Below are 27,802 nucleotides of genomic sequence, written 5' to 3'. Positions count from 1 at the left end.
TGCGTAGGGACCGAGGGTGTGCGGTATGGGTCCTCGTTAAACAGTTCTGCCGTAAAGTGCTCGACTTCGCGTGCAGGTCGTCGGGCTTCCGAAGCGGGGGTGCCATCCCCTCTGCAGAGGATCAAAATTGTGATGGCATCTCTTCGGATCATCCTCAGGGATGTTTCCCAGACCGTCGCCAATAGCCCATTGTGCAGCTCTAGTGCGACGTAAATGAACAACAGCAATCCAGTCCAAAAATAAGAATTACCTTTTGAATGCGGAAGAATTGTCATTCTCAAAAAAACAGTGGTTCTTAACCTATGTTCTCAGGACGAAGAAAAAAAGTTCAGCTGAAAGTTTAAAATGAGTGGAAAATTAAAGTCATGTAAGAACACGAGAAAAAGGAAACAACGCTAAAATTTTCAAGATATACTTTTTTTAAAAATTTTGTTCCATTTTATTTATTTACTGTACATAATTCGACTGTATGCAAATTGGGATGCATTTCCTTAAAAGTTTAAGATTAAAACTCATGTCGGGATAGATATAACGCAATTTTGAATGACGGCTATATAGAAGGAACATAATTATGCTTATTTGTAGTGAAAATTTTATAGATTTTGCTTTATTTAAGCTTAAATCTTAAATATACGGAACTAAATTATTTATGAAATTCAAAATAATAAATGTTAAATATACATGCTAAATTAATAAGTATTAAATATACCAAAATAAATCGAACTATAAATAATAAAAATATTGTAATCCTCAATACTTCAGAATTTTGCAGACATTTTAAAATTTATAGAGCGATATTCTAGCTCCTCCACTGTTTCTTGTTCAAATTACTTTTATTTGAATTTCATTTTTTAAGGTTAGATGTTAAGTATACATCGAATTATAAATAATAAAAATATTGTAATACTCAATACTAATTTATTAACACTTCAGAATTTTACAGAAGTTTCAAGATTTATAGAGCGATATTCTAGCTCCTCCACTGTTTCTTGTTCAAATTATTTCTATTTGAATTTCATTATTTAGGATTCCACGTTAAATATCCATAAAACTATAAATAACAAATATATTGTAATACTTGTATAAAAAATTTATCTATACTCAAGATTTTTGCAAAAGCTTAAGGATTTAAAGCGCGAAACTCTAGCTTCTCCTCTGTTTCTTATTCAAATTACTTCTATTTGAATTTCATTATTTAAGATTCGATGTTAAATATCCATAGAACTATAAATAACAAATATATTCTAATACTTATATAAAAAGTTTATCAATACTCTAGAATTTTGCTGAAGTTTTAAGATCTGTAGCGCGAAATACTATCTTCTGCTTTGTTTCTTGTTCAAATTACTTTTTTTGATTTTCATTATTTAAGATTCGATGTTAAACATCCATAGAACTATAAATAACAAATATATTCTAATACTTATTAAAAAAATTATCAATACTCTAGAATTTTGCTGAAGTTTTAAGATCTGTAGCGCGAAATACTATCTTCTGCTCTGTTTCTTGTTCAAATTATATCCATTGAACTTCGTAATTGATAATATTATGTCCCCATTCATTTGTTTATGGTATAGAGAAAAAAAATGGCATTGTTTGCAAAGTGAAATTAGTGAACATACACTTTCCTGACCTTAAGGAATTTGAATGAGTTGCAGGTGTAGTGCAAATGTTAGGATTTTAAATACGGACAAGGACTCTTTAGTAAAAGTCAGTTTGTTGTAGTGATTTTGTCCCCTCTCTCCCTCCCCAACAGCGCGTCACAGGTGTAAGTCGCTTGATTCTTCTAACAATACAAAACGAGTTGGATTCAGAAATAAGAAAGGAACTTTTAGCAATGGGCTTTTTCACCCCTAGTTCGATATGTCAAAGAAATCGAGAGTAAAAGTATGTTTTTTTTTTTAAACGTTTTCCATCCGTTGGATGGCATCCATGGAGCTATGGTTCTAAGCCATAGAATATCCCCTCTATGTTCTTTGCCTAAGCTCTCTCCTTTCCATGGTTTTAAATCACTATCACAAAATGAAGATTCTGTGTCAACTAAAAATCAGAATAATCTCTTTTGATTTTTTAAAAGTAGTTATTAAAATCTAGTGGTGCTTGTTGGCAATAATTATTAATTAATTTGTCTCTAAACGCGCTCTCTGTTTTTAATGGGGGACATTTTGTAATTGAAAAAGGAAATAGAACGTTTAGGATGTATGTCGTATTTGGAAAATTAATTACAGATTTTTTGTGAAATATACATTTTATATTATAACCGTCGTTGAACAGCCGACCCAATTTCATGGGTTTACGACTACTTGCTTTCAACTCCGTAGTCTTGTAATTTTGAACCAATCCAGAAGACAAGGAAACTCATGGATCAGTACCCCCAGAGGTATTGATTTGTTGTGGGAACATGGAGGACTTTGAGACTCGACAGATTTAACGTGCATCAGTCACCATTTACTACACGGGGAGTCTTCGGCCGGCGAGGATCGAACCCACGACCTCTTGGATATGGGCCCAGCGCCCTACCGACCAGGCTATCCCGGCCGCGTGAAATATACATTGATGAAAGTTTTGAACCACGTGGGATATCAATTCTAATTTCTTCTTCTATTTGTTATACGAGTACAGATAGCCGGTAACCTTAAGGCAAACGTTGCGTTTTTATTTTTATTTGGCTGGCATAGAAAGGTTGACTAATTAATCTTTTTTTAAAAAATTTGGTAGAAATATTACAATGCAAAGCTTGTTTCCTTAAAGATTGAATAAAGACATGCAAAAAACTTTACAAAAAAATTTAATACTTTAGCTTTTTCATTTACAGGTACGGTACACTATTTTTTGCCATTTTTTTTTTCTTTTCTTTTTCTTTTTAGCTTTAGCCAGATTTTCAAATGCAACCTTTTTTTTTTTTTTTTTTTTTTTAAGCCATGATGATTAGGCCAACCTTAAATTTTAAAGTGTTAAGAGAAAGAATATGAAAACCTGCTCAAATAAACCTTGTTTCAGTGATGGTCATAAAACCTAAAATAAACCTTGAGAATGTTAATTTGCCCGCGGTTTGAGGGTAGACGGAAAAAAAGGTCCCGGAAATAAAGGTACGGAAAAAAAGGTCCCGGAAAAAAAGGTACCTGGAAAAAAAGGTACGGAAAAAAGGGTCCCTGGAAAAAAAGGTCCCGGAAAAAAAGGTCCCGGTAAAAAAGGTACCTCCATAGGGAAAATCTGTAGGGATATTTCCCCTCTCGCTTTCTGGGCAACATGAATGCTTCTCGCTGTTTCAATGAATATTCTTTTTATCTGTAATAATTCAGATTAGATCATTGAGGTAACGAGAAGGGTAAGGGGGGGGGGCACTTATAGGCTGGTTGTATTACGCTTTTTTTTTTAATTTTATTTAACTTATTTATTCTTCTTTGATTATTTTTTAAAGCAGGAAGATACAATTTAAGTTTTTTAATAATATTTTACTTTTTTTTTAAATTTTTTTAAGCAAAAAATGTGTTATTTTCTATTTTAAATTATATTTTGTGAAGAAGTTGCTAATGTGGGGCTTAAAGTAGCCAATCGGGGAAGTTGGGAGGATTTATGTGTTGGATGGTTATTCGTGATTGGAGGTGTAAGTATTGGTGCCTTTTAATTAGAGTAGCGGTATTTCTTTTTTTTATAAGCTGGGTATGTTTAATTTCTCTTTTTGTTTTATTTTTTTAGGGCAAGATTTAATATAAAATATGCTTTTTTTTTTCATTTTAAATGATATTTTTTGAAAAGGGTGTTGATATTTATATGAGCCGATTAAGGAAGGTGGGTGGATTTCTGTGTTGGATGTTTATTCTTTAATTGTGGAGAAAGGAAAGTATTGCTCTTTTTTAATTAGAGTCACGGTATTTCTTTTCTTAGAAGCTGGATGTATTTAATTAATTTATTTATTTTATTTTTCTAAGGGGAAGATGCATTTTAATATGTTTGATGCAAAAGATGTTATTTTTTTATTTTAAATGATAAATTGGAAAGAGGGTATAGATATTCATATTAGCCGATTGAGGAAGGTAGGAGGACTTTTGTGTCGGATGCATTTTTTCTTTCTTTTTATAAGATTTTAAATTGTTATAAGAGGTTTCGTCTTTTATTTATTTATTTATAGGTTTTTTTATTTCTTATAAGAGATACGTTTATCTCTATTAACTTATTTTATTGTCGAAAATTCTGATTCGGATGGTTGGTGTCATGGAAATATTTTAAGTTCATATTAATTGATATTTAGTTTTGCTAATTGAGGTAAAGGAGAAAGAACATTTAAGCACAATGCTTCCTTTATATGATAAAAAGACTATTTAAAATTTTTTTGTTGTTTCTGTTACAGAATGTGTGTTATTCTTTATTTAACTAATACTTTATAGAAGTAGTTGACACGACGCTAACGTTATGAATAGTTTTCTTGCCGTTTCATAATTTTGATTCAGATTCGTTAATTAGTGCAAGTAGGAGGAGGAGGGATTTGATGCAAGAAATTTTTTTCATTTCTAAGAAGGAGTTTCTTAAACTAGATATTTTTTTGTTAAATATATTTCTTTTCTTAATTAAACAAGGATTTTTTTAAAACATATGTCAGTTTTCAAGTAATTAGTGGAGATACAATTCTCTGAAAATCGTTTTCACCCTATTTTAACAGTTATGATTCATTTATTTTGGTAAAATGAGGAGTCTTTTACCAGATAGGTAGTCTTTTAAAGGATTATTTTAATACTGAATTTTATTAAGAATATTTTTTTGTTAATACATTTCATTTTAACACGGTTAAGATTTAATTTAAGATTTCGGCATAAAAAAAAATTAATTTCAAAGAACTTATTCAAACACGCGTTATTTTGCGCTGATAAATTACATTAAATAGCCTGTAACACATTTCTCAGCTATTTTTAGGAAATATATAAGTAAATTTCGCTTTGTTTAAAATCTATTATTTATTATTATTATTTCTGTTAAGAAATAATAATAAATAATAGACATTTCTGTTCTGTTATGTCTATTTTTATTCAGTTTTAAATATTTTTTTTTATTTCATTAAAGACGGCTTTATTTGTAATTCTTTTTAAAAACAGCATTCATGAAACTACATTTTTTAATAAAAAATCACTTTCTCTATGCACTTTCATTATCAGAGAAATGTTTTTAAAAGGACGATTCTGTTATAATGGTCTAAAACAGGGGTTTCCAACTTACATGAGGCCGCGGGCCACAATTAAAAATTCAAATCAAATGGTGGGGCCACAACTTTATTAAAATTTTATGAAGGACTTTTTCATGTTTGAAAGAACATTAAATATTATTGTTAGATTTTTAATAAGTTGTACTAAACAAAAGTATTGAATTGCAAATTAAAATAAGAAGTAGATTTTTAGAAATATTTAATTCTTATTAATAATATTTTTAAAAATATTAAATAAATAATAAAAATTCGGGCTACAATAACTTAGGTTTTTATTAAAACTTACATAGTAGCACACAAAATATTCAATGAGAAAATTGAGATTTGTCTGCTACAACCACCAGAGAATAGATATTTACATTTAAAATTTACAAATGTGTGTGCAAATATTTTCGTCCAAAATGAGTGGTCTCAAAAAGTTAAATCGGATAATTTCTTCGAGAAAATTTCTGATACGCACATGCTAAATTATATTAACAAAATACGAAAAGAAATGAAATAAAATAGAGCTACATACATGATTATTTTTGCATTTGAATAAATATTTTCCTGGGTGTAAAACCTGAGAAATAAATTTTTTTGCACAATTGGTATGTTAAATTTCACAGATACGAAGAAATTAGGTTTTTATTAACGAGAAAAGCATTTTAAACCCATATTGATTCTTTACGAAAATTGTCCGCAAAAAAATGACAACTAGTAAAGTTTAGTCCGCGGGCCGGATGCGGCCCCCGGACTGCCAGTTGGAAACCCCTGGTCTAAAACAAATATCATTTTAACAAAGTGAATAATATATATTATAAATCAATGATTATCAAATTCAATAAGATTGAATCATGTTAGATGCACTGAAGTGTGCCTTTACCAAAAAACAAGCATTTGTGGCTATATTAAAATTTTTGCAAACAAAAGGAAATTGGTGTTATAAAAAAGGAAAGATGTTTATGTACTTTTTTGTGAGTCTACTGCTAGAATCAGTGCATTTCATTAATCTTGTAAATTTCTGAAGATAGCAATTACTTTGACGTATGTGTACATTAGTGTACTGCAAATGGATGTCCTTGAGGTTTCTTGAATACACCTACAAGAATAAGAGGGGGTTTCACTCTAACAACCCTTTCAACCTTTTTCTAAGAATGTTTCAGCCATTCTCTGTATTTCAGTTTTTCATTCTTTGTCATTCTTTGTATTTCAGTTTCCAGCAAATTAAAGCTGGAGTGCATATCGCACATAGAAAAAAGAGGAGCTATGAAACTCTTCAAAAAAGGTTGAAAACACTTTGCGTTAAGTTTTTAAACCAAAATCTAGACATCCCAGAATTTTTAAGTTCAATAGCTAATAATCTAAGAAAGAAAAACATGTAAATTTAAAAACAAACTAAATTTAAAACCCCTAAAAACTCAAAATTGTCAACATACAAAATTTTCATTCATGTCCAATTTCATATTAAAATCTGTATTCATTACTTTAGTTTATTAATTTTTTTGAATAGCTAAAAATGATACTACATGGCAGTTTTAAATAAAGCAAATTTTATATTTAAATATTCCTAAATGTAAGTTTTTAATTTTCTTTAACATCTAAAAGACATACCATTTAAAAAATTTATAAGATATTTTAACGATGATATGTAATACCTTTTTTGCAGAGTTTCATAGCAATGAACTATTTATGTTTTTGTATATTGTATATTTGTGAATTTGTATATTTTAAACATCGAAATCGTCATTATTTTACAAAAAAATAAAAACTTTTCCTCTAATGTATTCCAATTAAGTTATTTTTTAATTTTCTTGTGTTTTCAAAAAATAATGTCATAAAAAATGATGTTTATAAATATATTGTTGTAAGCAGAAACAAAGTTCTCCATATACGTCTAAGCTGAAGTTTTTAGAAGAATAGTTAAAAAAGTTGTCAACTACGTCATAAAAGGTTTGTGATATATTTTATTTTAAATTGAAAAAACTGATCTACTTATAAAACACATCTTATTTAAATCAACTTTATAAATATTAAAATAATTTAAATCCAATGAAAATGTAATAAAAATAATTACATATTTCAGGCAATATTACTGTATTATAAATTACTTTCTAGCAAATGCATAATGGATAATACATGAAAAATACATGAAAAAAAAAACAAATCTAGCATACTAATTTTTTTTATTTACTTATTAAAAAAGCAATCCTACTTTAATGAATGGTTTCTTTTTTCTGGAAATTTCATAATTACAAATTAAAATATGTAAAAGACCAGATATTGTAATACATATATACATTAAATGACTAATATATATTTAAGTATTAAAATAACATTCGATTCAATACGAAACAATGATATTTTTAAAAAAACCAGCTGACTTAAATCATGATTAAATCAATGAAATCCTGCTAAAAATATTCAATAAGGTTTGCTTCTGATAAGTTTTCAGCATTTTGATTCTAATTTGCTCTTAAATATAGTACATTGAATAAATGTTAATTGTGAATGTAAATAAATGTGAAAAAAAATTTATTAATTATAATACTACGTTGTAATGCAACGTTAAATAACCTTTTACGCTTCAATTAGTAAATTAATTACTAAAGATGTAAAGTAATTAAAATGATAGTTGTTACTGTTTAGATAATTTTTTAAGTTGTTCTTATTGCCAATTAAATAAATAACAATTATTATCTATTTAAAGAGAGAAATAAGCGAATAACACCACCATTACCACCAATCAAATGCTCAAGAGCCGCACCGGGTTCGAATGCCAGAGCCGGCGGGTCAATATGAAGATGCTCTCAGTTCGCACTGATCACAGTACTAATGTAAAATATCCTCTGTGGAAGACAGACTATGGGTTAGAGTTCACTTGCCGTCAGTCTAACCGTGGATGGTTTTCGTGATTTACACTATATGTAACGCGCATGCTTTTAAGTTCCATTGAAAAGTCCCCACGAAGGCAAATTTCTCCCAATGCTTGATCTAGGAGTTCTCTTTGTCTTCTGGGTTGAGTTCACTTTTATAAGACTACGTAATTGAACATTAGTAGCCTCTTAAAAGCAATTAAGACATTACAAATATTTATAATTTTTAACAAATTTTAAAAAATAATCGAAAATAATTTTTAGATTTATTCACTAAAATAGTGAAAATAAAAAGTCACTAACAGAGAAAAAATCTTCAAGAGAAATGGCACCGAAAATTGAAGTTTTTAAAACCCAAAATATAAAAAAGAAAAATATGCTCTCGAATTCGATATCAAATGATATTTTAACATTAACCAGATAGTGGATATAGAATGCTCTGCCTTGTTTATTGCAATATCTTTTTAGATAAATTATAATTTTGTCATATTTTAGGGTTTAAATTATAAATTCAATAGTTAGGGGATATTTTGTTTTAATAAATCAAAAACTTCAAAAAAAATTTAAATCAAAAACTTTTTCTAAACTTCATTTTTTTCCCCAATATTGTAAACAAGAGGTGGCAAACAGTGGGTCAAGTAAGACCGTCAATGCATAAACCGATTCCCAAACATGCCATTGGTTAACTGAAACGGTTCTGTGCTATGTTATCAATTGTAACTTATTACAAAATGAAAAAAAATGAAAATTGAAAGAAAATGACACCTGTCAAAAAATTTCTATTAGAAGCGTTTTAAGCGAAACACATTAATTGTACTCCCCCTCCCCTATAAGTTTCATGTAGCCTGATAACACTTTTTCAATAGATAAGAGTCAAGATTCTCGGTAGAATCATGATCTTAGAAAATAAATAAACAATTTTATTGAACATTTTCATATTTAATTAACTTTTTAAGAATAAATGCATAAATAAGAAACAAAAGTTGGATAAAAAGCTCTTTGAACACGCGCGACACGCAAAAAAACCTGCACGGAACAGCAAAAAGCGCTTCAATCCAATCTTCTCATTTAAAATATTTTCCCCTACAGAATTTTCCCTACACAGGTACCTTTTTTACCGGGACCTTTTTTTCCGGGGACCTTTTTTTCCGTACCTTTTTTTCCGGTACCTTTTTTTCCAGGTACCTTTTTTTCCGGGACCTTTTTTTCCGTACCTTTTTTTCCGGTACCTTTTTTTCCTAGAATCCGGTTTGAGAGCACTTTCTACTTCTGATTTGGGATTGATGATTCATCCTCGATTTTATAAAGTTTTTATAGCCTTATTTTTAATCTCGGATTCAATCTTGATATGAAATGATTGCTTATGCAAACTTAATGTGAACCTCAGAGTGCGTTAACTAACATAGTTAAATTTAACATTGTTTCAAGCTGGAATGGTTTATTAGCTAATTATTCATAAACCTTATTGTTAGGCTTTGTGATAAAGGTTGCTGCTGACATTAGGGATTCGTTTTTAAAATGCAGTCTCGGTATTTCAGTATTTATTATCAAAAGAAAATACACGAATAAATAAAAAAAATAGTTATTTGATAGCTATCTTACAATTTTCATGATAAATTTTTTTTATTTGATAATTGAATTTCGCATTACATTTTCTTGTAAAGAGCTATGAACAGAGCAATGTAAGAAAAAGCCTTTTTTGACAAAATAATGCATCGCATTTCAGAATTTATCGACATATTTTTAGCGATTTATCCTATTTGCTCTTATTTCACTCTTTTATACCTTTGATAATTTGATTTCTCCCATTGATAATTTGTTTTCAAATTAAATCAGCACGTGGAAAAATCGTGGTAATGTAACAAATATTTAGCAATAAAATTTTGTTCTCATTGAAAAATGTTGTTATCATATTTGATATATATTTGTATAATTTTGATAAATATTTTTTTCTTATTGATAAATATTAACAAACAACATTTTTTAAACAAAATTACTTGTCGGATTCCAAAATTTACATTAACGTTTTTTTAAACTTTTCTATTTTTCTTAATTCACCCCTTTAGCCATTATTCAGAGAAGCTTTCATTTATAAACAAAATGATTTCAGAGTTTATTACATTTTAATTTCTGTTAGCTCGCAGTCCTTTAACCATTTCTTTTCTGTGATTTCTCCTTCATTTAGTTTGTTCTTACATTAAGAAATATCAACAGAGCAACCCCTTTCAACAATGTCTCCTATTTATCGGTTCATTTTGGCTGAAAGTAAATACTTTTAATGTCCAATAATCTTAAGCAAACTATAGACGACAGAGCTAACTTGATTTTAGTTTAATCAAGAAATCAGCAGTCAAAGTAATATGGCGACTAATTTATTGGCGCCTCAATTTACCATATTCGCTGATTGTCATTTTTAGAAGATGACGAATTACAGTAGTTAAACTATCATTATAAATATTGGCGCCGTTTTAAACATACAGGACTAAATCTTCTTGCTCCCTTTTTAATCTAATCTTCTTTCGAAAAAGATAGATTTAATCTTTCTTTGTTACGGCTTTTGCACGTGAGCTGGTATTTTAGGGAAAAAATATGTCTCACACATTTTGGAGTTGTTTCTTTCTTGGGGGTAGGTAAATATGTTCTTGTTCTTCCCCTGCTGGTTCACTTTTATCAATATCTTTATGCTATTTCCTGGAAAGATTCATCATAAAGTTGAGTAATAATGAATCACCGGAGTAACGTGAATCAGTCCACTTTGGTTATTCAATTCACAAACTGAATTAACTTATTCGAATCTTTGGCTTAATAGAGTCAAATCAATCTAATCGATTAATCTTAATCAATGGATATAAATTATTTAGTAGAATCAATTAGATACATAAGTTCAAAACTGAGTGTTTGTTACTAATATTATTTTTTAAGCTAGTCTTGCTTTAGAAAAAGATATACAGTCAAACCCCGATATAGTGAACATGGTTTATAGTCAACTCCCGGATATAGTGAACCAAATGTTCGGTTCCTTACCTTGCTATACACGCATAATGTCATTTTTTGTGGATATAGTGAACCAAAAAAGTGAGGAAGATGGATATAATGAACTTTTTTCTGTCTTCGACTGATTTTTTTCTTCATTTTTTTGATATTTTCAGGGAATATAAACTATCCAAATCTGAAGTTTGTAACATATGGAAAAATAGGCAATTAATAATTTCTGCTCATGAAAAAAATTTAGATTGCAGAATAAGTTGAGAAAAGCAGATCACAAGGATGATGAAGAAGCATTACTGAAGTGGTTCACCATTCGAAGAAGCCGCAATTTTCCTGTATCTGGACAAATGTGGATGAATTTGCTAAATATTTTTATGAGACTACTTTCATGCGCTCGAATGGCTGGTTAGACAGGTTTAAAAAACGGAATAACAGAAATTCAGGAAAAAGTATCTGAGAGTCGGGAAGTGTTTCCATAACTGATGTTGAGGATTGCTCATCAGCTAAAGATTACTAATTTTTTTTGTACGCAAGACGAAGAGTAATGAAAAATAACACATTTTTTGCTACTACATAATATTTTTCAGTCATTTATTTGAATAATGTGCAATAAAAGGGAGGAGTTATTTATCTGCGTAGCGGATGTAGTGAACACCCGGTTATAGTGAACCGAAATTTCAGTCCCCTGAATGTTCACTATAGCGGGGTTTGACTGTATTTAATATTTCTCAATTAAAGCCATTGTGCATGAATTAGTAACTTAGCATGTTTTAAGGGAAAATATGTCAACACTTTTTTAGAATTGTTTTTTCGAGAAGTAGATAAATATGTTTCTGTTCTTCCCCTGCTGCTCTCTTATATCAGTGTTTCTATTTTATTCTTAGATTAATTCTTAGATCAACTTTAAGATTCATCATAAAGTTGAGTGAGTGATTGCGAATCACCAGAGTAAAGGGAATCAGTTCACTTTGGTTATTCAATTCACAAGCTGAATTAACTTATTCTAATCTTTGGCTTAATAGAGTCAAATCAATCTAATCGATTAATCTTAATCAATGGATATAAATTATTTAGTAGAATCAATTAGATACATAAGTTCAAAACTGAGTGTTTGTTACTAATATTATTTTTTAAGCTAGTCTTGCTTTAGAAAAAGATATACAGTCAAACCCCGATATAGTGAACATGGTTTATAGTCAACTCCCGGATATAGTGAACCAAATGTTCGGTTCCTTACCTTGCTATACACGCATAATGTCATTTTTTGTGGATATAGTGAACCAAAAAAGTGAGGAAGATGGATATAATGAACTTTTTTCTGTCTTCGACTGATTTTTTTCTTCATTTTTTTGATATTTTCAGGGAATATAAACTATCCAAATCTGAAGTTTGTAACATATGGAAAAATAGGCAATTAATAATTTCTGCTCATGAAAAAAATTTAGATTGCAGAATAAGTTGAGAAAAGCAGATCACAAGGATGATGAAGAAGCATTACTGAAGTGGTTCACCATTCGAAGAAGCCGCAATTTTCCTGTATCTGGACAAATGTGGATGAATTTGCTAAATATTTTTATGAGACTACTTTCATGCGCTCGAATGGCTGGTTAGACAGGTTTAAAAAACGGAATAACAGAAATTCAGGAAAAAGTATCTGAGAGTCGGGAAGTGTTTCCATAACTGATGTTGAGGATTGCTCATCAGCTAAAGATTACTAATTTTTTTTGTACGCAAGACGAAGAGTAATGAAAAATAACACATTTTTTGCTACTACATAATATTTTTCAGTCATTTATTTGAATAATGTGCAATAAAAGGGAGGAGTTATTTATCTGCGTAGCGGATGTAGTGAACACCCGGTTATAGTGAACCGAAATTTCAGTCCCCTGAATGTTCACTATAGCGGGGTTTGACTGTATTTAATATTTCTCAATTAAAGCCATTGTGCATGAATTAGTAACTTAGCATGTTTTAAGGGAAAATATGTCAACACTTTTTTAGAATTGTTTTTTCGAGAAGTAGATAAATATGTTTCTGTTCTTCCCCTGCTGCTCTCTTATATCAGTGTTTCTATTTTATTCTTAGATTAATTCTTAGATCAACTTTAAGATTCATCATAAAGTTGAGTGAGTGATTGCGAATCACCAGAGTAAAGGGAATCAGTTCACTTTGGTTATTCAATTCACAAGCTGAATTAACTTATTCTAATCTTTGGCTTAATAGAGTCAAATCAATCTAATCGATTAATCTTAATCAATGGATATAAATTATTTAGTAGAATCAATTAGATACATAAGTTCAAAACTGAGTGTTTGTTACTAATATTATTTTTTAAGCTAGTCTTGCTTTAGAAAAAGATATACAGTCAAACCCCGATATAGTGAACATGGTTTATAGTCAACTCCCGGATATAGTGAACCAAATGTTCGGTTCCTTACCTTGCTATACACGCATAATGTCATTTTTTGTGGATATAGTGAACCAAAAAAGTGAGGAAGATGGATATAATGAACTTTTTTCTGTCTTCGACTGATTTTTTTCTTCATTTTTTTGATATTTTCAGGGAATATAAACTATCCAAATCTGAAGTTTGTAACATATGGAAAAATAGGCAATTAATAATTTCTGCTCATGAAAAAAATTTAGATTGCAGAATAAGTTGAGAAAAGCAGATCACAAGGATGATGAAGAAGCATTACTGAAGTGGTTCACCATTCGAAGAAGCCGCAATTTTCCTGTATCTGGACAAATGTGGATGAATTTGCTAAATATTTTTATGAGACTACTTTCATGCGCTCGAATGGCTGGTTAGACAGGTTTAAAAAACGGAATAACAGAAATTCAGGAAAAAGTATCTGAGAGTCGGGAAGTGTTTCCATAACTGATGTTGAGGATTGCTCATCAGCTAAAGATTACTAATTTTTTTTGTACGCAAGACGAAGAGTAATGAAAAATAACACATTTTTTGCTACTACATAATATTTTTCAGTCATTTATTTGAATAATGTGCAATAAAAGGGAGGAGTTATTTATCTGCGTAGCGGATGTAGTGAACACCCGGTTATAGTGAACCGAAATTTCAGTCCCCTGAATGTTCACTATAGCGGGGTTTGACTGTATTTAATATTTCTCAATTAAAGCCATTGTGCATGAATTAGTAACTTAGCATGTTTTAAGGGAAAATATGTCAACACTTTTTTAGAATTGTTTTTTCGAGAAGTAGATAAATATGTTTCTGTTCTTCCCCTGCTGCTCTCTTATATCAGTGTTTCTATTTTATTCTTAGATTAATTCTTAGATCAACTTTAAGATTCATCATAAAGTTGAGTGAGTGATTGCGAATCACCAGAGTAAAGGGAATCAGTTCACTTTGGTTATTCAATTCACAAGCTGAATTAACTTATTCTAATCTTTGGCTTAATAGAGTCAAATCAATCCAATCAATTCCTCTTAATCAAAGGATATAAATTATTTAGTAGAATTATCTAGATTGAATCCAAACATAGGATTAAAACAACTTGCTTATTGTTAATATTATTTTTTAATCTTTATTAGAAAAAGATAAATTTAATATTTCTCAATTAAAATCATTGCGCATGAATTTGTAACTTAGCATGTTTTGAGGAAAAATATGTCAACACATTTTTAGAATTGTTTTTTCGAGAAGTAGATAAATATGTTTCTGTTCTTCCCCTGCAGCTCCCTTATATCAGTGTTTTTATGTTATTCTTAGATTATTTCTTATATCAACTTTAAGATTCATCATAAAGTTAAGTAATTATGAATGACCAGAGTAAAGTGAAACAGTTCACTTTGGTTATTTAATTCACAAACTAAATTAACTTATTAGAATTTTTGTCTTAATAGAGTCATATTAATCTTATCAATTATCAAGTAATATTAATTATTAAGTAAAATCAACTAAACTAAATTCAAACCTAAGACTAAAACTGCTTGTTTTTCTTTTAATCTATCTTCATTGAAAAAAGATAGATTTAATCTTTTTTTGCTAAAGCTATCGCGTATGAATTGGTAATGTAACATCTTTTAAGGAAAAATATGTCAAAAAATTTTTGGAGTTTTTTTTTTTCGTGGAAATAGGTAAATATAAACCTACTCTTCACTTGCTGGTTAACTTTTATCAGAGTTTTTGTGCTAGACCCTGCAAAGATGCATCATAAAGTTAAATAATAATGAATCATCCAATTCACTAATTGAATCAACTTATTTGAATTTTTGGCTTAATAGAGTCAAATTAATCCAATCAATTAATCTGAATCAAAGATTATAAATTATCTTGTAGAATCAACTAAATAAAATCCAAACATGGGATTAAAACTGCTCATTCCTTTTTCAATCCAATCTTCTTTAGGAAAAGATATATTTAATCTCTTTGTTACAGCTATTGCATGTGCGTTAGTAAGGTAACATATCTTTAGGAAATATGTGTCTCAGATTTGTGGAGTTTTTTTCCCCTTTTTTCTTCTCTTTTAAACAGATAAATGGGCTTTTTTTTTCCTTTTCTCTTTTTTATTGTTTATATTCATCAGTGTTTTTATGATGGGATACGTCGTTGAGTTTAGTGAAATACATTAACAAAAGAAATTATCAAAATAAAAGTGATTCATTAAAATTCAAGTCACTAAAGTGATTAAAATTATAATTCATAAATTCAATTAACTTATTCGAATCTTTAAGTTTAATATAGTCAAATTACTAGTTGGTTTCACGCAACTAATTTGAATAAACGATTATGAGTGTTTTAATCAAATTGAACAGATTAAACGATAAAATAAAAAAAAGAGTTCCAGAATGGATCAAGTCAAGGCAATAAATTTGTTCTGATTGGTTCAAATCACGAATCGCTTCTCAATCGCCATTTTTTGTCGTTAAATGTAAGATTATAATGAATAATTCCCAATGTTCTAATAATTAATTCATTTCACTTTTTTTTCTTCTAATTTTTCTATAAATTAGCTTTGGAATGTTTACCATATTTTGAGAAATACTTCAAAAAACGACTTTATTAATATCAACAGTTTCTTTTAATCGCTTTAAATTTTCAATTTTTAAAAAAGTAGCTACGTGTTTTAAGAAGTGGCATTGTTAAAAATATTATAGGCCATTGATCAATAACAGCATTTCCTAGTTTTTCCCCTTTACCATGAAATACAAAAGTCTAGGTTGGGATTACCTGGTTGGTAGGGCGTTGAACTCACGTTCAGGAGAACGATAGTTCGAATCCAGCCAACCGAAGAATCCCTGTGTGATTGGTGCCTGTAAAATCCGTCGGGGTCATAAAGTCCTCCGATTTCCCATAACAAATAAATACCTCTGGGGGAGCCGCGCTGGCTCAGGGGAAAGAGCATTCTCTTTTCAATGAGGCGAACCGGGTTCGAATCCCCGCGATTTATGGTCGATACGAATTCCGCATTCGGCTAGCACCGATCAAAAGGCTAACCTGAAATATCCTCAATGTTAGGTGGATCATGGGTTGGAGTCCCTCTGCTGTTAGGCTAACCCTGGGTGGTTCTCATGGTCCTCCTCTCCATGTAACGCACATGCGGGTTAGTTCTTTCAAAAAGTCCTTCACGAAGACAAATTTCTCCCAATACTTGATTTAGGAGTTCCCTTGTCTTCTGAATTGGGTTCAAAATTACAAAGCTACGGAGTTGAGCTTTGGTAGTCGTAAACTCAAATTTGGGTCGGCTGTTCAACGATGGTTACAAAAAGTACAGAAGTCTGTAGGAAATTCGAGCGCTCTAGTCAGTTGGAAAGTTATACGAAATTTGATTGACAATAAATTCGATTAGACGATAAAACGCTGAATTCTACTTATGGCGGTAAGGAATCAATTAAATTGTTATAATGCATTGAGTTTCAAAAGAATATGTTCTTCAGCTAGTCAGAAAGTAGTCGAAATTTCGATTGTAAGATTCTACATTCACAGACACGTTAGAAAGTTCCCAAAAACCAAGATGGACTCCAAATTCTTTCCCGAGATTAATGAAAGGAGTTTTTCATTCTTCTAAAAACGCCGCCAAACTTCATATTTCCTGTCAAACTCTTCATAATGCGAGTACTTAAAATTTTTGAATCCACTTATCTTATACCTTTACTTCCTGTGAACAATCTTTTAAAGCGATTAAAGACTAAAACTCCACCTATCCCAGTTCCGCCCTCTGTAAACAAATGCTGGTCTCTTTAGTAACATTTTAATGAGAATTAAAAATGCGATTGCAGTCATATGCAGTTTTGCTTTGTTCATCTATTCTTGTTATCCATTAAAAAATAAAGTAAGTAAGTGAAATAATTAAATGAAATTTTTAAAGAAAGTTAATAAATAAATAAAATAAAAATAAATGAAATAAAAAAAAAATAAAATAAAAATGAATAAAATAAAAAAAATAATAATTTTATACATGGAAATAAATTGGATAACAAGGAAAGGATTTTTTATCAGTTGCATACCTTAAATTGCTGTTACTAAATTAATAATAATAATTTTATGCATGGAAATGAATTGGATATACATAAAGGAATGGTTGTTTTATCAGTTGGATACCTTAAACGACTGTTAAGTAAATTAATAATAATAATTTTATTCATGAAAATAAATTGAGTATAAGGGATAGCGTTTTTTCTTTTTTGTTAGTTTGACACCTTAAATGACTGTTAAGTAAATTATTAATATTAATTTTATCCATGGAAATGAATTGGATATAAGGGATAGCGTTTTTTTTTATCATTTGGATACCTTGAATGACTGTTAAGTAAATTAATAATAATAATTTTATTCATAAATTAGATATAAGGGATAGCGTTTCTTTATTAGTTGGATACCTTAAATAACTGTTAAGTAAATTATAAATACTAATTTTAGACATGGAAATGAATTGGATGTAAGGGAATTTTTTTTTTTTCTTTTTACCATTTGGATACCTTAAACGACTGTTAAGTAAATTAATAATAATAATTTTATTCATGAAAATAAATTGAATATAAGGGATAGCGTTTCTTTATTAGTTGGATACCTTAAATGACTGTTAAGTAAATTAATAATAATAATTTTATTCATAAATTAGATATAAGGGATAGCGTTTCTTTATTAGTTGGATATCTTAAATGACTGTTAAGTAAACTATTAATGCTAATTTTAGACATGGAAATGAATTGGATATAAGGACAATTTTTTTTTTTTTAACCATTTGGATACCTTAAGCGACTGTTAAGTAAGTTAATAATAATAATTTTATTCATAAAAATAAATTAGATGCAAGGGATAGCGTTTCTTTATTAGTTGGATATCTCAAATGACTGTTAAGTAAATTATTAATACTAATTTCAGACATGGAAATGAATTGGATATAAGAGAAAGGGTTTTTTATTAGTTTGACACCTTAAATGACTGTTAAGTAAATTAATGATAATAATTTTATGCATTGAATGGAATTGGATATAAGGTAAAGGTTTTTATCAGTTGGATACCTTAAATGCCTGTTAAGTCAATTAATATAGTTTCGCTCAGGGAAATTAATTAAGGATTTTTAATCAATTAATCAAATGTATAATTATATTAAGATATAAAAATGATTAAAAACATTAAAGATAAAATAATTTCGTTCAGTCTTATGCCTTGCTCACAAATGTCTTGCTAACAAATTCTGAGCCTTAAATTACTGTTAAGTAGATTAAAAGAACTTAATTCAAGAGGAAAATGAATGTCTTTGAATCAGTTATGTACCTCAATTGTATCCTTTAAATGACTACTTAGTACATAAAAATAATTTCATTCCGGGAGATGAATGTCTTTTAAATCAATTAAATGACTTTTTAGACTTAATGACTGTTGATAAAAGAAAGGATTCTCCTTATTCTGCTGCATCTAAATATTTTATTTTTTATTTTATTAAAGAAATTTGCCTTCGTGGAGGACTGTTTGAGGAAACTAACCCTCGTTTTCCGTTGCATGGTGAGAAAAACCACGAAAATCCAAAACGGTTAGTCTAATGGTAAGCGAACTCTAACCCATGATCCATCTACCATTGAGGATATTTTGCGGGTGTTTAGTTCATTTTATATCGTTTTATTTTATATCCGTCATTGAACAGCCAACCAAGTTTTGGGTTTAAGACCGTACCTTGTAATTTTAAACCAATTCAGAAGACAAGGAAACTCCTGGATCAGTACCCCCAGAGGTTTGATTTGCTATGGGAACATGGTGGACTTTGCGACTCGACAGATTTAGCGTGCATCAGTCACCATTTACTACACCGAGAGTCTTCGGCCGGCGGGGATCGAACCCACGACCTCTTGGACATGGGTCCAAGGCCCTACCGACCAGGCTAACCCGGCACTGTTTAGTTTATTAATGCAATTCTTATCCAGGAAATAAATGTTTTTCAAATCAATTGCATATCTTAAATTGCTGTTTTGTTTATTACAGTAATTTCATGCCGAAAAATGAATGCTTTTTTAATCACTTGTGTTCCTTAAATAACTTCTTAATGGATTAAAATAATTTCAATCAGGGAATAAATGTCTTTTTAATCATTTGCCCACTTTAAATGATTGTGTAGTACATTAAAATAATTTCATTCAGGGAAGTGTATTGAGAGAATCTAGGAATGTGTTTTTGATCGATTTTTTACCTTAAAAGAATGTTTAGGGAAGTAAAATAAGTTTCATTCACAGAAATTATATGGAAAAGTATTTTTAATCAGTTTTATACTCTTAAATTACTGTTCAGTATATTGAAATAACTTTAATCAGAGAAAAGAATTTATGGAATAAAGGAATGTGCTTTTAATCAATTGCATGACCTTCAATTGATGGTAAGTAGATTTAAAGTAACTTCACAGAGGGAAATGAATCAATAAATATATTTTTAATCATTTGTGTATCTTAAAGGACTGATTTGTAAATATAAAATAATTACATTCACGGAAATAAATCGAGGAAATTATTTTTGATCAGTTGTATGTTTTACATGATTGTTTTGTGCATTAAAATTATTTTATTCAGGGAAATGAATCAGGAAATATGTTTTTAACCAGTTGTATACTTTAAATGACTGTTTAATAGATTAAAATAATTACAAATAAACCAGGGGATGTGTTTTTAATCAGTTAAATACCTTTAATGACTGCTTAACAGATAAAAATAATTGTATTTAGAAAAATGAAAATTTGGAATAATTTCGATTTCATTTCCTGTTAGAAATACCCCAGTCGAACAAACTACAAATGCAAACCATTCGAACATTTAGTATTCTATTCTCAACATAACTAAAAGCAGACGATTTTTCACAATTTGTCCACGCCGAGTTTTATTGCCCTATTACGCCTTTGATGAAACCGATTCATACAAACAAATCCACGCGTTGAAAGTTTGTAATTGTGTCTTTGGCATCATTATTAGGTATGACAAGGAAGAGGGGGGAAGAGGGAGAATGAAAGAGAGGGGGGCGGATAAAAATATTCGTCCCTCTGCCTGTGCTATAAGACGAAAGCAAAGAAAAGTAAAAAAGGGAAATATCAGTGTGTGGGGGTGAAGAGAGAAAGTGTGCAAACACTGACGCACACTCACTCATTACTGCCCTGGGAGACCGGTGTTTGCTCGAAGTGTGGGGTGGGAAAATCGTCTGTTTGCTCGGGACTGCTCACTCCGTCCTCATCATCCGTCCCCTTCGTTTCTATATCTCTGCCCTTTTCCCCCACATCTTCTTGGGTTTTTCGTCAGAAATCTAGAAATATCGGATTATAGATAGGAGAAACACATTGAAAGCATATCGAGTGATAGATTAATTTGTGGGAATTAGATATTTAAAATAATTCTACTTGCATTTTTTATATAAGGAACCTTACTTTTTATCTACTCCTTTTTTTTAAATTTATATGAAATATTATTTTATGTGTTCTTATCACTTGTCATCAATAGATATCGTGTCTTCAAAAATCTAGAAATATCGACACATTGAAAGCATATCGAGTGATAGATAGATAATTATAGTCATTTGTCATCAACAGATACCGCGTCTCCTTTAATTTTCCCGCAGAAATCTAGATATTTCCGATTATGGATAAGAGAAACACATTGAAAGCATATCGAGTAATAGATAGATTAATTTGTGGGAATTAGATATTTAAAATAATTATGCTTGTATTTTTTTTAATAAGAAACCTTATTTTTTATCTACTCCTTTTTTTAAATTTATTTGAAATTTTATTTTATGTATTCTTGTCATTTGTCATCAATAGATAACGCTTCTCCTTTCGTGAAAAATCCCGAAATATCGCATAGATAGGAGAAACACATCGAAAGCATGCCGAGTGATAGATTAAGCAGGCATATCGAGTTATAGATCAATTTGTGGGAATTAGAAGTATAAAATAATTTTACTTATATTTTTTATAAGGAGCCGTATTTCTTATCTACTCCTTTTTTAAATTTACATAAAATTTTATTTCATGTATTCTTCTCATTTGTCATCTCTAGATATGGCGTCTTCTTGGATTTTTCGTCAGAAATCTAGAAATATCCGATTATGGATAAGATAAACACATTGAAATCATATCGAGTGATCGATAGATTAATCTGTGGGAATTAAACATTTAAAATAATTCGGCTTATATTTTTCAAGAGGAACCTTATTTTTTTTATCGATTCCTTTTTTAAATTTATATAAAATTTTATTTTATGCATTTTTGTTATTTGTCATCAATAGATATCGTGTCTTCTTTTTTCGTCAGAAATCTAGAAATATCGGATAATAGATAGGAGAAACACATTGAAAGCATATTGAGTGATAGATAGATTAGTTTGTGGGAATTAGATGTTTAAAATAATTCTCTTTACATTTTTTTTAATAAGGAACCATATTTCTTTATCTACTCCTTTTTTAAATTTATTTAAAATTTTATTTTATGTATTCTTGTCATTTGTCATCAATAGATATCGTGTCTTCTTTTTTCGTCAGAAATCTAGAAATATCGGATTATAGGAGAAACACACTGAAAGCATATCGAGTAATAGATTAATTTGTGGGAATTAGACATTTAAAATAATTTTGCTTGCATTTTTCATAAAGAACCGTATATTTTTTTTTCTCCACTCTGCTTTTTTGAATTTATATAAAATTTTAGTTTATGTATTCTTCTCATTTGTCATCAATAGATATCTTGTCTTCTTTGATTTTTTGGCAAAAATCTGGAAATATCTGATTATGGATAAGAGAAGCACGTTGAAAGCATATCGAGTGATAGATAGATAATTATAATCATTTGTCATCATCAACAGATATCGCGTCTCCTTTGATTTTTCCGCAAAAATCTAGAAATATCGGATTATGGATAAGAGAAACACATTGAAAACATATCAAGTGATAGATGGATTAATTTGGTGGAATAAGATATTTAAAATAATTCTGCTTGCATTTTTTTTAATAATTAACCTTATTTCTTATATACTCCTTCTTTAAATTTAATAAAAAATTTTTTTTATATATTCTTGTCATTTCTCATCAATAGATATCGCGTCTCCTTGCATTTTTCGTCAAAAATCTCGAAATATCGGATATGGATGATTACATATTTAAAAGACATTAAAATGATAGAGAGAATGCTGCATAATAAGATACTTAAAATAATAATAAGATACCGAAGACAGATGCCGAAAATCAGATACTTAAAGTAATTGGGTTTGCATTTTAAATAAGGAAACTGAATTTTTATCTAGTTCTTCTCCTACCTTAAAAAAAATATTTGTATCCATTTAATTCGTATTATTTTTTGACACAGGTATTTGGTCTATGTACCATCATGCTTTGTTTCAGTGAAAACCGACAACAAATAATTTATGTTTTATACTAGTATTATTTTTTAACACGCCTGGTGTTATAGAGTCTATCTGCTATCGTGTTTTATTTTAGTATAAATCTTAAACTCAATAGCAGCTATGCATGATTTTTTCATTATTTTTCCACACTTTTTCACACGTATTCTTTCCATAATTCTAAAAAAATCTTATAGTTTTCTCGTTATTCAACTTTCCCTTCCCATTCACACAAAACAGTGTCTTTTATGAGTGCTTATAGCTACACATAATCATTATTATAATATTTACTTTTCCCTTAGAAAAACTAATGAATAAATATAAATTTTCCATTTGATAAATAATGTAAATAAAGGCACGCGAACAGTTTTTGCTATTTAAATACGACACGTCGAACTTCCAGCGTTCTTAATCACGTTGCCACAAAGCAAATAAGAAATATTTATTCAAGCAAAAATATTTATCGTTTGGCAAAAAATGATTTTAAATGGTCGTTTGCATCTGTTTGGCTTCCTATTGTCTTGCGATTTATAAAAATTACTTGTTGAGGATAACGAAATTCTTTACCGATGTCTTGGAATCTGTACATGTGAGATGCACGTGTTGATAACAAAATCAGTTGTTTATTAGAAAATGAAGTAAATCATGTGATGTAGTACAATATTTCTTTCCATCAGTTTATGCTAGTATAGAACACTATTTGGAGCGTATAACTATAGTTGTAGGTGTTGGTATAATGCATGCTCGTGTATTAACGATAAAGTAACGTACCCGCTTAAATGTGTTTGAAAGCAGAAGGGTTGATATGAATATTTAAACAAAAAGTAATGACAAAGACACTAATCGTCATGTTTTCAAAAGCAGAAAAGAAATCTTAGTAGTGCTAAGATGGTATCTTTTTAACGCTTATATACTTTTGAAAAGTAATTTAGGGTTGAAAAACCGTTACAAAGTGAACATTATTTAATAAATCCATATATTTATCTATATTTGTTCGTGGATGTCAATACTCCTGCAGTTTTTTTTTCTTCTTTTTTTATTGTTTGTCAAACAGATTTCTGTCACGGTGGGATAGTAATGATCAGCCATATAATTGAGGAAAGTTACAAAGTAACAAATATTTGAAGCATACTTAAGAACTTTTATTTATTTATTGTGTGTGTTTAATATTGGATTCCGCAAATAACACTAGTGTTATGGGAGGAATTTATTGTTATTTTTGACCAATTAACAAATATTCAGTTTCTGCAAAAGTACTCAGTTTCTGCAGAATAAAAATAATCAGACGTGAACTTTCTTTTATACATTTTTGTACCTTTTTTTCTTTACTCTGTGTTCTTTCTTGCTTTTTCCAACACTTACGTTAGTGTTATTTTTGATCAATTAACAGAAAAGTATTCCGTCGCTGCAGAATAAAAATAATTAATTTTAACTTACTGGAGGATTACAACACAATATCGCTAATATTATTTTTGACCAATTAACAGAAAAGTATTCTGTTACTGCAGAATAAAAACATAACATAGCAAATATAGTATAGAACATAGCATACCAAAAAAAAAAAATCGGAAAATTCTGAAATACAGAGATTTATTCAATTTCTACAAAATATATTTTTTTAAATGAATTAGGACGATATTTTTAATATAATAGTAAAATCAATCATAACAGAACATAAAATTGTTATTTTAAAAAAATATATAAATCTTTAATAATATATAAATATAATAATATATAAATATATGAATCCACAGTGCCTTATAAAGATAAGATAAAATATCTGCATGCTAAAAAAGGTACTCGAATTTTTAAATTCAAAAAAATCCTTAAATTTTACGCAAGCGAAAGTGTAATTTTGAAGTTTCAAAACATCGACATTCGACAAAAATATTATTTATAAAGTTTGATTGTTGATTTTGATTGTTATCGTGATACCGATAACTAATCAAATTGATTTCAATCCGTACCACAGTGCTTTATAAAGATAAGATTAAATATCCACATGTTACAGCTGCAGCTAAAAAAAAAAAAAAAAAAAAAAAAGTGCTAGCATCTTCAAATTTTTAAAATCCCTAAATTTTACACAAAAGTGTAATTTAAAAGTTTCAAAACATCAACATTCCCTGAAACGGCCATTTAAAAGAATTTTGATTTTCGATTTTAATTGCTATTGTGATACCGTTAACTAATTAAAATGATCTCTCTGTACTACAGAGGCTTGTAATGATAAGAACTAAATGTCTACAGATATTAGTCATAAGTATTTTACTCTCCACTTTTTCCCAGAATTCGTGAAAAAGGATTATCCGCTGTCTTCCCACGGACTATTCATTGTTTCTTTACGAACCCAACCTCTAGTTTATAGCATAAGGTGCGGCACTTTAAGAAGTGAATGTATGTGTTAAATTACCCGATTTAAAGCGTATATAATCTTTATGATGTTCGCCGCTGTGGTATGTTTCTTGTTCTCTTATAATGCACCTCCGATATTCTAATCTTTGTTTCAGTTTCTTGGGAAACTAGGAAAAAAAGAATCTTGAATACCTGGTTTTGTTCTGTCAACTTGAGAAAGTGTTTGGTGGAGTTGCCAAAACTAGTTTTATATTCTCAGTTCGGTTTACTAATTTCAGAACTTAATTTATCTGTTTAAAAAAATTTAAATTTATACTGTTTCAAATTGATTGATGGTACAAAAATGTTTAGAAGAAATAATAATGATAAAAAAATTAGTGCACATTGTACTCAAAGCAGAAGCTTAATTTTACACAATTAAAATTTTGTTTTAACTTCATTACACGATATAATTTAATTCAATCGGAAATATGGCTCCCTTTGTATGGTACACACTATTTGATCATATAGGTCATATATATATTGATTGTATAGATCATATTATGATTATTCCTTAACTTGAATGTACGATATTATAAACCCCCCTTATACCCCTTGCCAGCAAAAATTAGCAAATCACAAAATCCTCATGCCTTTAGGTGCTTGTGCAATATTCGAACACTGTCCCAAATTTGTACCGAATCATGCTTCAAAGTAACGATATTATGCTCTAGGGGCTGAACTAAGCGCTTTTATAGCTGTCCAAAGAAAAAAAAAATTGACTGAACTTCAAAACGGACAAATATTTTAAATAAATGTAGGGCTGGGATAGCCTGGTTGGTAGGGCACTGGGTCCGTGTCCGAGAGGTCGTGGGTTTGATCTCCGCCGACCGAAATTTCCCCGGGTATTAAATGGTGGCTGATGGAAACTAAATTTGTCGGGTCAGAAAGTCCTCCAGATTCCCATAACAAATCATACCTCTGGGGGTACTGATCCAGGAATTTCCTTGTCTTCTGGATTGGGTTCAAAATTACAAGGCTACTGAGTCGATAAGATGTTCGAGTTGGTTTCGAAAACACTTTTTTTTCTTCTTAGATCCGGTTGGTTTTTGAATGATCTGGTTTGTTTTATTATTACAGAAATATTCCTTTCAAAAACTCTTTGAAAAGGTCAAGAGCCATCCCGTGCAGTCAAGCCAATGAAGGGGGAAAAAATTATTCTTTTTATGTTTGTAGATTTCAAAAGAAAAAAAAATCAACGATTCTTGCGTTATTTTCGCGGATGAACAAATGGGACGACATTTTGTCGATTATGTTTACAATTTATGATAAGAGTAATTGTTTAAGAAATATTTTTAAATTAAATATAAAATTAATACTCATTTGTATTTATTGTTTTTATTTATTATTTTTATTTGTTATTTGTATTTATTATTTTCATTCATTATTTTTATTTGTTTTTTGCATTTATTATTTTAATTTATTATTTTTATTTATTATTTTTATTTGTTATTTTTATTTATTATAATTATTTTTAAGATAGACTTTAAAAGAAAGTTTCGTAAATTGTTTCTATAGAAACTGCTCGGAAAAGTAAAAGAATGAACAAAAGATTTTCACAAATTGAAAATTCGAAATAAAGTTAATCGCGTAGTTTTAAAATTTAACACCTCAAGAAAATTATTGAACTTATAGAATATTTATTACTTTTTATCTTCTATTCATTTCCTTTTTTTCCTTTATATATATTTTTTCTTTGGATAATTTGGCAAGAACTTTCTCTACCGCTAAATGAATGGAACAATTTTTTTTTTCTCTCTTCTTTTTCTTCTTAGACCATAATCCTTTATTTGACTAGACAGAGTATCGTGTCTTTTATTTTTCATCTTCTTATTGAACAAACTTTTTGGGGCCCAATTTTTTTGGCTTCTTCATATTGACGGCAAATACATACCAATAAAAAGATATTCCTTCCGTATTGATTGTCATAGTATAGGGAAAGTTCCATTGCATTAAGTGAAATATTTTTTCCTTATCTATCATAAATAGGGACATATATACTTTAATTTCGATTGCAGGTATTGGATAAAATATGTTTTATTTTTCTTTCAAGATATCACTGATTAGAAATAAACACATTTATTTATTTAGAATCGAATATTAACTTTCATGTACTAATATTAGCTTTTCCTCTCTTTTTTTTTACATTTTAATTGATGAATTATGAAAATTCATGTTGCAGATGATGTGGACGTCTTACATTGAGAAATTGATCCTCGTGCAAAGAATAGGTACATAGAGCATAAGTGCAGGATTACCTTCAACGATAGAAACCAGCTATGGTTAGCTTGATGTAACTTAGACTCCAAATCAGAGGCTGTCGGTCTCTGGAAATGAAGCATATATTGAAAACGCAATGGACAGGTAAATGTAAACTGTGTTCAAAACAATCATGAAAGTAAAATAATAATAAAATAATAATAATAATAATAATAATAATAATAATAATAATAATAATAATAATAATAATAATAATAATAATAATAATAATAATAATAATAATAATAATAATAATAATAATAATAATAAATAAATAATA

Source organism: Parasteatoda tepidariorum, chromosome 4 (genome assembly GCF_982258835.1).
Source record: "Parasteatoda tepidariorum strain Cologne lab strain chromosome 4, Ptep-v5.0, whole genome shotgun sequence".
NCBI classification, from domain to species: Eukaryota; Metazoa; Arthropoda; class Arachnida; order Araneae; family Theridiidae; genus Parasteatoda; species Parasteatoda tepidariorum.
The sequence above is the reverse complement of the archived record's forward strand: the minus strand, read 5'-3'. Positions refer to the sequence as shown.